At 43.6% G+C, this 10,974-nt stretch overlaps 1 pseudogene; it reads left to right on the top strand.

Annotated features, from left to right (window-relative positions):
- Positions 1-10,974, top strand: part of LOC115582773 (uncharacterized) — a 484,111-nt pseudogene that overhangs the window by 45,891 nt on the left and 427,246 nt on the right.

Below are 10,974 nucleotides of genomic sequence, written 5' to 3' on the forward strand. Positions count from 1 at the left end.
CCTCCGTCTCTCCCTCCGTCTCTCCCTCCTCTCTCCCTCCTCTCTCCCCTCTCCCTCCGTCTCTCCCTCCGTCTCTCCTGCCTGTCAACACTGCGTCTGTCTCCCACCTCTCACCCTTAACCTCTGACCCTCAGCCAGACTTAATAACAGGAAGTGATTGACTCCCCGCTGCTGGTGGGAAGAGAAGCGAGGCGGCGGCGCTGATGTCACAGCAGAGAGGCGGCCATGATGACCACAGCTGGAGGACGAAGATTCAAGAGCAGCTGAAACCGTCAGAGGGTTCAACGATTCATCAATAACGAGATCGATTGATTAATTGTTAGAAAGTTTCTCAGTCAGACAGAAAACTGAAGAAGAAGAAGAAGAAGAAGAAGAAGAAGAGTCTCCACGTGATGAATCAGGAACATATTCAGCAGGTTGATTTAAAATCAAACTAAAATGGTTCTGAGTAGAGTGCATACCTCCACCAGGCTCCACCTGCATCAAAATGCACTAAATCATAGACACCATCCACCTGGAGACACCTGTCACCATCCAAACGATGGACAAACACCCGGCTGGATTATTCTGGACCGAGACTTCCATCAGAGTTTGTTGGAAATATGTTGCATGTGTGTGGAGTGAGAAAGTCCAAAGTTCAGGTGGGAGTGACCTTCAACAGCCTCCCTCTTCATCCTCCTCGTCCTCCTCGTCCTCCTCCTCTTCATCCTCCTCCTCCTCCTCCTCTTCCTCCTCTTCGTCCTCCTCCTCGTCCTCGTCCTTGTTCTCGTTCTCGTCATCCTCCTCCTCTTCATCCTCTTCCTCTTCCTCCTCCTCCTCCTCGTCATCCTCCTCGTCCTCGTCCTCCTCCTCCTCCTCGTCCTCCTCCTCTTCATCCTCTTCGTCCTCTTCGGCTTCATGAAGACAGATTCTGAACATAAAACTCACATCAGTAAATAAAAGAAGAACTTACAAATGAATTTAAGACGGAGGAACGAACAGATTTACTCTTTATTAACTAAACGTTGTCCTGAGAGAACCTTGTGTTTCACTGTTATCTGTGCAAATGATAAATAAAGTTACTTGAACACTGGTGAGTGTGATGAGTTACTGGAACGAGACGCTACATTGTTTTTTTACACAAAGAAAGAATTATCTTCATGTTTAACATTTGCAGAATGAACAAGGAGTCCCAAATAGTTTCACATGTTTTGTATAAAGAAATACAAAGTTTATAAAGTTTCTCTTCATGCAAAAAGTCTCTAAATTGAGCGTTTTTTGAAGGGAGTCTGGTGATTTTCTCCTCTTTCTCCAACGACATGGACTGTATGAGTTAATCTTTACTGGATTTGTACATTTTGACATGTTCACTGTCACTTTGTTTTAATCTTTAATGCATTTGGTGTTGAAACGATGAACTTCAGATACGGAATCAGACAAAGAACAGACCGGCTTTTACAGCGCTGTTGAGTCAAACTGACACTTTTTACAAGAGAATAAACATCCTAATGTGTTTTATTTAATGCCGAATTTACAAGAAGACACCAAAGATGTAGAATCTGTTGTAGCTGTTTCACAAAGTTTGATAAGTTTCTCCTCATGATGCAACAACTCTTAAATATGCACTTTTTGTAAGGGAGTCTGGTATCCTGCCATTACCAGAGACATAGTTCCTCTGGAAAACATGTTTCTTTTAACCTATTCATATAATTAGTGTATTAAATACTTGTTATAGTGAAAAATGTATAATTTGTGATTAAAATAATGATTGTTGGTAACAAAGAATTGATCTGACTGATAAAGTTTAGCATCCTGTGTGATGGCAGATGATGTTTTCATCACTCGTTTAATAGAAACCCTTCTTCACACTCTGAGGGGATCGATGGAGGTGAAGTCCTCATGAAATGGATGATTGTGACTGTTTGTTATTTCATGTTTTCCTATTAAAAACAACATCAATCAACAGGATTACATGACGACATGGAAAACATGTGAGCAGCAGGTGGTGAGTCAGTCAGGTGTAACAGAGCTGCTCCCACTGTTACTGCAGACGCTTCGTCAGTGTTTCCACCATAACGAAGTTCAACACACACACACACACACACACACACACACACACACACTTAAACTTAATACACAAGTTTTTATCTGGTTATAAACAGAATCAGTTTATTACTGATGTCTGGAAATGATCGAAGTGAATACGACCATCAGAGAAATGACCGGCTGGTTCTGTTTCATTATTCTTAAAGCTGCCGGGTCAGATTCAGATTCTCACGTCTGAAGGGAAGAAGCTGCTCTGTAGTCCGGCCGTACGGCAGCAGGGCGGCTGGATTGTGACATCGTATTTCATGTTGGATACAGAACTACCCGGCCCGAGTCCACAAAGTGTTTTTATCCAGGCAGAAAAGCGACGTGGTCCAAACATGCTGACGGCCGTGCTGTGTGATCGACACTGATCCTCTGTGGTTAACGATCTGTTTGACATCTGGACATCAGAGCGAGGAGGATGTTGGTGATGACATCATCCATAGGAGACAAAAAAAACGTGAATATTATCGCCGAGGCAACGAGAAAGAAAAAGGGCCACAGTGACGTCATCAGTCAAGAGCTGAGAGGTTGTCGGAGCGCTCAGAAAAACGACGTTGGCCGCTGCGTCTTTTCGTGGCTTTTGCTGCCTGAAGTTTAAATTTGGCCGCCGGAACTTTTTTATCCTGAACCACAAGAAGTTCTTCAGACGTCTGTAACTGACGTTGAAAAGATGTTTTGACATTTTTACACTGTCAGACTTTCATTTTGAACGATGTGAGGACAAGTGAACGTTGAAAAGAGTCTTAAAAACATCCAGTGGAAGTTTTATTGTCAAAGAGGATGAAATGACGTCTTTTGGATCTTTTTATACTCGGCGGGTTGTTTTAACCCAAACTACAAGTTTCCCTAAACCTCACTGTGAGTGTACGGTGAAGGTCCGCTACACTGGAGTTCTGTTGTGGTCGTGTTGTTCTGGGAATCAGCTGCAGTCGATGTATTCAGTCGTTCAGGTCTGAGGATGCATCCTGCTCACAGTGTGTGAAAATATGATGCAAACGCACAAAAAAGCTGGTTGTGGTCGTATCGCTTCTGTCCACAGGGGGCGCCAGAAACAACAGAGAAGAAAGTTGATTTTAGCAACTTTAAAGGGATATTCCGTTGTAAATTTAATCCATGGTCTAACACACCGTGAAACTGTGTTAGAACGGATCCAAATATAAACCGCCACCAAAAAGCCACAAATAATGCTCAGAACAGCACCAAACTTCAGCAACAGTACAAATAGGGTCTCAGCACATAGTCCGGGGCATCTAACCTCCGCTAGCTTAGCTGGATTTCTACTGAAAAGCTGACTAAATTTACCACTCTTCTGCAGCAGCTTCCTGTTGACGGGAAGTCCCGACGAGTCGATTACCGAGTGCAGTAGAGTTCCGCGGCTCATGGATGAAAATGTATGATTATGACTCCATGGAAAAGCAATCAAAGTTCATATGTGTCTTACCTGCCAGTTTATAACAGTTATTATCGAGAGCGGACAGGGAAAAGAACGGAATTGAGCATTTCTAACCGCACTCGGTAATCGTCGCGTCGGGACTTCCCCGACCCGGAAGCTGATGGAGGAGAGTTGAACTCTGTTTTTAGCTTCACAATAGAAATCCAGCTAAGCTAGCGGAGGTTAGATGCCCCGGACTATGTGCTGAGACCCTATTTGTACTGTTGCTGAAGTTTGGTGCTGTTCTGAGCATTATTTGTGGCTTTTTGGTGGCGGTTTATATTTGGATCCATTTACTGCAGTGTATTGTTGTCGTGCGGTCGTTTCTGAGGTTGATAAAACTCCGTAAATTAGCGGTCTGCTAACTTGATCTCTCCAGAGGGAGTCTAACACAGTTTCACAGTGATTTAGACCATGGATTAAATTTACACCGGATATATAATATCCCTTTAAAGTACCAAAAGTGCAAAAGTGCTCATACAGACATTTACTCGTGTACGTAAAACCAGAGAGAAATATTCTACGTTTTACTCCACTGCTGCAGATTTAGATTAATACAAAATAAACACAATATTTCAAGTACAGTACTTCAGTAAATGTATTCAGTTACATTCCCCCAGTGACACAGATTGACACATAAACCTATTAACCTGTTATCACCTGCTCAGGCTCACACACACACACACACACACACACACACACACACACACACACACACAGTCCAGGTCATATCAGTGTCCCTTTAATCCAGCTAAGCAGCTTTACGGACTCAGCGAACGTGTCAAGGTGTCTCATCATCTCATCATCTTCATCTGGGAGAGAGTTGGATTAATCCAGTCCACTGCCTTGAGCTAAATGCTAACATTAGCATGCTAACATACTCACAGTGACCCTGCTGGAAGAACCAGCACCGAAACACAACGCAGAATGAAAATACGCAGCTTGTAAAAACCAAAACAAAGAGCTGAAAGACGTTAAAGAGAGTTGGGAGATAATTCAAAGAGGAACCACTTTCATGGAACTTATAGTCATTTAAAAATTAATTAGCTGAGTTTTAAAGACTGGTCATTGTACTTTTGGAGGATGCTAGCGCAGTGTATGCTAGTGTGTTAGCATGGAGACGTGTATGGAAGCAGCTACTGTCTGTCTCTGTCTCGCTTTCTTTCCCTCTCTGTGCCTCATCCTCTCTCCCCACCATAGGCCACCTTTTGTCTCCATGCAAAAACTCAAATTCCTCCCGGCCTCTGCCCACAGTAACACACACACACACACACACAGACACACACTCACACGCATTCCTCTGCCCGGCAACAATGAGGTCTTTGTGTTGCACGCCGCCCATGTTTTCATTTCATTTTTTATTGCTTTTGAACTCCTCGCATGGAGAATTTAATCATCTCTCTGCTGGTTCCTGAGGTTGGTTTTGAAAAGAATTTTTTTTGTTTGGTGGCTGGTAGTCAGGGAGGCCGGCAGCTGCGGTGTGTGTTCCCATAATGAACACACTAACACACTAACACACACACACACACACACACTCCCGTATGAGCCAAGGACAAAAGGACTACATGGTTTCAAAGGCACCTGACTTCATGTTTTGTTTCTCTTCGTATCGTCACTGTTGAAAAACCTAAAAGGTCGCTGGCTCCGAGCACCAAGTGAATGGAAACAAAGAGCCGAGGCTTTGTCGAGGAAATGACTGTGAGAATAAATGACTGCAGACGCACCAGCTAAAGGAACAGTTCCACATTCTGTTACAATCCAACAAGGTGAGCCTATACGTGTCGACCCGACTCAGGATGTGGAGGATAACAGCAGGTTTACTGAAGACGCTGGAGGTGAAGATAATGGCGAGGGAGTTGTGCAGGCAGGTGGTGACTGTAGGACACAGAAAGACGAGACTAAAGATAACTTGAAAGCACGATTCAAGGTGACTGCAAGGGCTGATACAGCCAACTGCAGCTCAGCGGGTGAAGGACCGCGCTGCCCAGCTGTGTGCAAAGACAACGAAGAGGATGCATAGAAACGACGCAGATAAAACTAGTGACATAGCCGTGACATGTTGTGTTAAATATGGTTATCCTCGCTCAGCACCTGGACAGGAAGAAGCCTCCTCACCTCCTTGTAAAACTCCACAATATACCACAGAAATAAACCTGAGAGGTCGAGAGAGAAAGCAGCTTAATGCGACCCACGTTTGGGTTTCTTGTTCAGTGGTAATTATGACGCCAACAAAGCAGGAAGTCAGAGGCGACCTTCAATTTCTGACCATTTCTTATAAATTACACTAAATGGAGGGTTAATGTGACAAACTGCCTCCTTGAAACCTCCAGATTACTTTATTTCTTTATAGTTAGACGTCTCTGGCGTTTTCCTTTCCATTTCCTTATTTGGTTTAATAACAAAGCTTTACAGTCGTTTCTAATTCCACTAGATCCGTGTTCGGTCCGTCTCTGATCACATTAGTTTATGTGTGTTTACGTCCACCGGCTCCGCTGCGTTCGTCTGGACTCTGCCGGAGCAGATCCACCACTTCTTCAGTGGTGGATCTCAGAATAAAACCCTCCTGTTGACTCCAGCACAAAAATCTCAAAGAGGAGATAAATCCAAGCGCTTCTTCTATCGTCCGTTTGGGAACACTCGCCTTTAGTCTGTGTGTTGTTGTGTTTATAACATGTATAACTGCACTCGTGCGTGATTCTGTAATTATCGCGGGAACTCCTCTCAAGTCTCTCAGCTCCAGCTGTGCGACAGCGTTGAGTCGGCGGCTCGACTGATGAAGGACGGATGCAACCAGTAGAGTTCCCGGGTTAGTTTGTATCTAAGAGACGAGCGACCGCCTCAATGTGTTTCTGCATATTGTGTTACAAAAGGTCAGAAGAACTGAACTGAACAGTACAAAGTATTCAGACTAACAGCGGAGGCGTCTGTGTCACCCAGAGTGAACACAACACACAAACACGGAGGAAATAAAGTCCAGAAGACGGAGGTTAACGCAGGCTGAATGTTGATGTGACGGAGCAGCGAGCGAGTCACGTTCATAAACACACACACGGCTCACACACTTAAACATCCGCCTGTAAAGCCTTAACTTGGGCAAACACACACACACACACACACACACACACACAGCCTCATTTCCTGTAATCCCTCGTCACCTGACCTCTGACCTCTGTGAAGGTGTTGACAGATTTAAGACCCCCGGCTTCCTCCGTGTCTGTGTGATGTGATCTGTGAAGCGGTCTCACTCCGGTCGCGTACAGACACTTTTAAAGACGATTACATCAAACTGAGCACTAAAAACGTCACCGACATGATTTTCTTCTTCTTCAAAAAGCCTCAGAATTTAAAAAAAAGTCAGTTTGTTTCACGTGCAAGTGAAGTGTTTAAATCCTCGCTGTGTTATAAAAGTATCGATTAGTAACTCTTATAATTAATATAATCTTATAATTCTTCTTATAATTAATCAGTACTGTGATTGTTTTACATCAAATACAAACATACAAGATTTTCAGTGACTTCTGAAACAACAGATGACTTCAGACCGACGACACAAACAACTTCTTACATCTGACAGCTGTCACTAGTTGTAGCTAGTTAGCTGCTTGAGCTAATATTAGCTTCACGCGTTGGTTGGAAACGTTCTCTCAGGCGGCTTTTACAGTTTCATGCCGACTCAAGAATCCTGTAAAATGTAAAGGAACAGTTCACCACAGAACATCTCTGGAGCTTCTCAGTAAAACAGAGTTGCAGCGTTCTGCTAAACAACTGAAGCAGCTGGAGACTTGATTTAAAACAGAGATACAAACCAAAAAAACATCGTATGGCTCCATACAGCTCGTCTGCTGTGATCAGTCTCCCCCTGATCCCAAAACTGACGTGTGAAGACATGCTAACACTTTTAGCTCAGAGGCTACACTGAAGATATCATCCTGAAAAAAGGGTGTAAATAACGTTAACTGGTGACGTGAATCATGGAGCCATCTGATGTTCTGTTTTTACGTTTCATGTGGACTACTAAACTTCTCCTGACTTTCCCTCAGCATGGAGGGAGGAGATGATGACTGAGTTTTAATTTTAGGGTGAACTTATCCTTTAAATAGTCACTTGCTAACAGAAGAGGCTAAAGCTAACAGGTTCATCATCCTCACCTTGTAGGTGTCATGAGGCTGTGGACAGGAAGTCAGACGTCTAACTTCTCTTCGTTCAGTTTTCTGCAGTTTTATCTCGCTGTGTTTACGTCTGGTCCCTCATTTGTATTAACTAGCATTCAGATATTTTTTTTGCCTTTTAAACAATCAAAATGAGTGAAAACATTGGAATCAGACTTCATAAGCTGCATGTTTAATATTTGTGTTTGTCTGCTGAGCTCACACACTCAACGAAAACAAACCAGCTGTTAGATTTTATGTTTTATGACTCAAGTTACAAGAGAAAAACACTTTAAGGTTGAGGACGACCACCGCGGTGACGACGCTACGCTGGATAACGAGATTCACTTCCCTGAATCCAATTAAGAGCGTTGATGTGGTTGTTATTCTACTCGTTGCATCAACATCACCTGACGTTCATTTATGACATGATGTCCAGTTAAATATATAAATATAAACCTTACAAACAACAAGAGAGACGCAGATCATCTTCACTCACACAGAAATACAATGTGGTCAACGACTGTCACATCGAAACGTCTGAGGGGAAATCCCTCCACTGATGACCTGTTTTAATGTCAGTTGACAGAAAAAGTAGATGCAAATGTGGACACACACCATCGACCACAAACAGCGAGGACTCGAGATAACATCAGCTGAAAAGGTCAGTTTCCTTTTTAGAGTTTCAGGGTCAGCAGAGAACAGTAAACTACATGAAGCTGGTTTTACAGACAGCTGCCTCCTTTCACTTCCTCCTGACATTCAAATCAGGAAACCAGGAAGAGGGAAGACATCAGTGCGGACGCAAATCAAAAGGAAACAGTCAAATTGATGCATGCTGGGAACTTTCAGATGACTCTGATGTGACCGAGGTTGAAAATGGTTAAAAATAAGTTTTCCCTTTGAACGTCCAACATGTCTGAACCTGTCCGATCAGCAGCAGAGCTTCTGGTTCTGAGTCAGAGACGGAGAGAGTGAAGGAGGAACAACAGGAGCACAGAGCGGCCCGAGGTGTGTTTACACCGAGCGCCATGCAAATGTCTGACGTGCACGCCAACAGATGCGCTCGTAAGTGGTTCGAACTGAGGCGAGGACACGTCGGCACGCGTCCAACATATCTGAACATGAGTACGAGTCGACTTCATGTAAATACAGAGACAAGGGGAACGTGGAGAGAGAAAGAGAGACAGAACGGTCAGAAATCAGAGAAGAATAAACCACTCTGAATAAACAAATCCCGCCACGCAGAACCGAGTCTGCTTCATTTCAGCTGAACCGGGAAACATCAGACGCCACGAGACACAAGGGGGCGCTGCAGAGACGGCTGCTGAGGACTCGAACCAATCACAGTCCGGCTGTTCGCTGGCAGCTAACATCTGTACAGTCTGCACATATACAGATGTGAGTGTGACGGAGACGCTGGACGACATCATTCAGAGGGAAGAAGCGAAGTTTAGTGGTCCGTGTCTCATTTTGTTTATTTGATATTCAAAATGAGAAAATGATAAAAAAAAGATTTGTTATTTCATATTTTGCTCATCATTATCATTTTTTATTCTACTTTGGATTTTATGCTCAGATCAGAAATATGGAATTAACGTTCGTCACGTTGCCATGGTGACGAGTTTACCCGCCAAGCTTCAGCTCACAAACTGCATTTTCTGAAATATGTGGTTCTATAAAATCCTGGTGACAAAGTGATGACAGAGTTTGTTAACCCGAAACCAAACCTGACACGGTGGATTTGTGAGTGAATGACTTCATTTAGTCATTTCTTTTTGAAATAATTTAATTTAGAACTGATTTAGAAACAGCCTGTTAGAGAAGCAGCAGGATTACTGAAGCCCACCATCACTGACACTGCTGAGAAGACAACAGAACACTTTAACACTTCCGATCATTTCACATTATTTTATTTATTATAACTTTTCCAGCTTCTTGTTTCTGTCTCTATAAAAGCAAATCACTGCAGAGACAAAGAGACGGTGAAATGTTCTCTGAGATGCTGAATGAAGTGAAACGATCGAGGTGCTTTCAGAAAAAAATCACTGCCTGGTGCAACACGTTATGGAAATTCCCATAAATGTGTGTGTGTGTGTGTGTGTGTGTGTGTGTGTGTGTGTGTTAAAGCAGACAGTGATAAGTAAAGAATGTGTGATGACTGACTTTTGTTTGTCGCTCCACCACGATGGTTCAGATGAAACATCTCAGGCTCGTGGTCCCCAGAGGAAGAACCTTCTGATATAAAAGTGACCCGACACGATTCCTCCGGCGCCGCCTGCTGGTCAAAAGTGTGCTTCTTTAAGCTAACCCAGCAAAAAAAAATGTCAGCATCTTATCTGGATACAATCTGGACCGGAACCATATTTTATACGGACATTCATGTTACCCAGAGCATGAATCCAGGTGTGTGTGTGTGTGTGTGTGTGAAATGGGAGTGAAAGATGATGTATGAGTATCGGTTTGTGCTGGAATGTGTGTGTGTGTGTGTGTGTGTGTGTGTGTGTGTGTGTGTGTGCTGTATTCGTCAGTGTTTGGTAACCTGTGAGTGTGTTTTTCCCAGCAGCAGAGACGGACAGGCAGCAGCTTGTCTGTTGGTTCTGTATGAATGTCAACAACACACACACATACACACACACACCCACACACACACACACACACACACACACACACACACACTTCTGTTGAGAACCTCATGTGTTTAAATCTCTCTGTTTTAAAGTTATTCACCTCTCAGCAGAATATTTCAGAGGCCGGTGATTCGGCCTCATGAAACGTTTCATATCGGACGTGAATATGAAATGTTTTCCTCCGTCCGTCCTTTGTCTTTGTCTTTGTGTCCTGGAGAGCAAACAGTGGACAGAAACACACAGGTGAGCCCGGCAGACGAGGGACAATGGAGGAAATCTGACACCTGGAATGTTTCGTCAAAGGGCTGAGAGAGTCGTGACGAGGCGTCGAACGCACAACGCCGAGTTCAGTGGTGGAAAATAAGTCTGAGCTGCTTTAACTTCCATCTCATCCTCCTTTATGTTCTCCTCCAGCACACCTCATAAATATTCTGCTTATTCTCTACTTCATTTATTTTCTAGTTACTCTGCAGATCATTCAAATCTAAAGTCTGTTAGCCTCATTAGCTGTTAGCTGCTTGTACTTGACAGAAGAAAGGAGGCTGCAGTGAAGAAGACAAACAAACTAATAACTTCTGAATCAATTTATATCCATCCATTATATCCGCTAGTGCTAACACAAGGAGCTCCCGCTACTTCCTGCTGTCTCCTGATGATGTCATCAGTAATGGCCGCCGTGAAAAAGCTCGTCACC

Source organism: Sparus aurata, chromosome 6, assembly GCF_900880675.1.
Source record: "Sparus aurata chromosome 6, fSpaAur1.1, whole genome shotgun sequence".
Taxonomy (NCBI): domain Eukaryota; kingdom Metazoa; phylum Chordata; class Actinopteri; order Spariformes; family Sparidae; genus Sparus; species Sparus aurata.